Source organism: Plecotus auritus, assembly GCF_963455305.1.
Source record: "Plecotus auritus genome assembly, chromosome: 9".
NCBI lineage: Eukaryota > Metazoa > Chordata > Mammalia > Chiroptera > Vespertilionidae > Plecotus > Plecotus auritus.
The window spans coordinates 84,398,353-84,401,618 of record NC_137783.1 but is presented as its reverse complement, the minus strand read 5'-3'; positions in this window follow the sequence as shown (position 1 = coordinate 84,401,618).

The window sequence follows — 3,266 nt, the reverse complement described above, 5'->3', positions numbered from 1 at the left end:
TGGGACTTAAGCATATGGAATAGTAACAATCAAATGTGGGTGGAGTAATCAGGTTAACAACTAGAGGGATGTATTCAGAGCCGATGATTGTAATGCTGTTTTCTTGTTAGACTGATAGAATTGAATTTGAAGTGGCTTCACAGAGGTCTTCTAGTCCCATCTCCTGGCCCTGAATGGAAACCCAACCAAGCTCTGATTAAGTGGAAGAAACACTATTCCAATTTCTACACAACAACTCTTCAAAGTGTCTTCTTATTTGTACTCTGGTTTGCCAAGATCTACTTAAGGAAGACTTAAAATTTATGCTTTAATAGCAAGATCAAGGGTTAGATACAACTACATGGTACAAAGTTGGATTTGCATGATTCAGATTACAGAGGGAAAGTGTTCCTGCTGGCTCACATTCCTACCTGCTGTGGGTGAGCAGATCAATTGGACTGTTTCAGGAAGATTATGTTCTTTTTTGGTTGTTGTTAATCCTCACCCCAGGATATTATTCCCATTGATTTTTAGAGAGAGTGGAAAAGAGGGAGGAGAGAGAAAGCCACATCAATTGGTTGCCTCCTACACACACACTGATCAGAGACTGCAACCCAGGTACGTGTCCTTGACTGGGAATCAAAACAGTGATCATCTGTTGAGCAGACCTATGCTCCAGCCACTGAGAAACACCAGGCTAGGGCAGGAAGATTATGTTATTAAGGAGAAAGTCATTTGTTTCTGTTCACTGTACTAATTTATGTATTTTTTATTTTTGAAAATACAGTTATACACCATTAGGAGTTGCTGCTTTGAAACTAGTCCAAGGATCAGGGAAGTGTCATTCATTCATTTAAAAATATTTATTGAGCACTTACCACATGTACTTATCAACCAGATTATGGTGCTGGACAATGTACATGTATTATTTCATTTGATCCATTTTATAGATGAAGAAGCTGCGGTCTGGGACTAAGTGATTTGCCAAGGTCTCATAGCTACTAAGCAGCAGACTTAGTGGCTAGGATCCAGACTGAGGTCAGATTGTAGCTCTAACAACCAGAAAACTTGCTATTTTACCCTGATGAAATGACAGAGAGATAACAGGCTATAGAGAAAATATTCCCCCAAGGTTCTGAAATTGGGAACATTGCTTTTGGGGACAGTAAGTTCCTTGTCACTAAGGGTGATCAAACAAAGACTGGAGAACCTTTTGCTTGGATGATTATAGAAGTATTTAAGCTCTTAATTGGTGGTTAACTACAGGAATTATAAGACATTTTTAAACTCTGAAATTGTTGTTCTGTAGAAGGTTGGATGGTTTTGATTCATTGAGGTGTTGCTGGCTTATCAGCAATTTTAGCTGGCTTAGAATTCAGCATCAGTGTATATGGCAGAACATACTAACATATATATGTATTAGGTATATAACCAGAAATATTCTTCAATCTGGTTGAATTTGTAAATAATCTAGCATATATTTGACTTATAAGTAAAATCTCATTGCAAAGAAGATGAAAGGAAGGAAGGAGGAAACCAAACCCAAACCAGGGGCAAGATGATGCATTGGTACAAAGGCTGCTGGCCTATGAGTCAGTGCTACACAACCACATACTAGTCACTGACTTGGGAAAATCACCATCTCTTGGCCTCATGAAGAAGAAATAATATATAGGTTCCAAGACAATGTATTGTTTAATACAAATAAAATCACACACAATCTGGTCTCAGCAAAACAAAGTTATTTAAAAGGTCCCTTGGGTCTAATTTTGACAGGGGTTGGACTATATATCGTTTTTTAAAATTCTTTATTGTTGAAAGTATTACATGAGTCTCCTTTTCCCCCCATTGACCTCTCTCCCGCCACCCCGTCTCCCAAGCACAAGCCCTCACCCCCGCTACTGTCTGTGTCCATTGGCTATGCTCATATGCATGCATAAAAGTCCTTTGGTTGATCTCTTACCGCCTCACCCCCCGCCTTCCCTCATAAGTTGTACAGTCTGTTCGATGCTTCTATGTCTCTGGTTCTATTTCTGTTCATCAGTTTATGTTGTTCATTGTATTCCACAAATGAATGAGATCATGTAATATTTATCTTTCTCTGACTGCCTTATTTCGCTTAGCATAATGCTCTCTAGTTCCATCCATGCTGTTGCAAATGGAGAAAATAAACAATGGGACTACATCAAAATAAAAAGCTTCTGCACAGCAAAAGAAACCATCAAGAAAACAACAAGAAAGCCCACTGCATGGGAAAACATATTTGTCAATGTTATCTCCGATAATGATTTAATCTCCAAAATTTACAGGGAACTCATACAACTTAACAAAAGGAAGATAAACAATCCAATCAAAATATGGGCAAAGGACCTAAATAGGCACTTTTCAAAAGAGGACATACTGAAGGCCAAGAGACATATGAAAACATGCTCAAAGTCACAATTCATCCAAGAGATGCAAATCAAAACAACAATGAGGTACCATCTCACACCTGCCAGGTTGGCTATCATCAACAAATCAACAAACGACAAGTGCTGGTGAGGATGCGGAGAAAAAGGAACCCTCCTGCACTGCTGGTGGGAATGCAGACTGGTGCAGCCATTGTGAACAGTATGGCGTTTCCTCAAAAAATTAAAAATGGAACTCCCATTTGACCCAGAGATCCCACTTCTAGGAATGTATTCCAGAAAAACAGAAACACCAATAAGAAAGGATATGTGCACCCCTATGTTCACAGCAGCACAATTTACAATAGCTAAGATTTGGAAACAGCCTAAGTGCCCATCAGCAGATGAGTGGATTAGAAAACTGTGGTACATCTACACAATGGAATTCTACGTTGCTGTAAAAAAGAAAGAATTCTTACCATTTGCAACAGCATGGATGAGACTATGTATCTTTTAATTAAAGAGGCTTAAAGTTCGTCTTTCAAAATAGCCTCAAATTTAAAGCTTAATGACCTTATGATTTTTTTTCCAAAGGAACCTAAGTGTTGTTCCTAGAATTAAATGTGATGACTTATTTTTCAGAAAAGCCTAAGGCTGTATTTACTCATAAATTATTTATTGAATATTTTTTGTGTCAGGCATTTCAGAACAGGGGATACAAAAGAACATGCTATCAAATGGGAGGAGAAAAATACCAAAAAAGTAATTACAATGCAAATATGTTAAGTACAACAAGAGAAATATGCCTAAGATATTCAGAAAAACACAGAATGTGTCACTTCCTTGTGAGTTTGGCAGGGTGTTAGGGAAGGCAAGGTGACACTTGAGCTGAGATAAGGG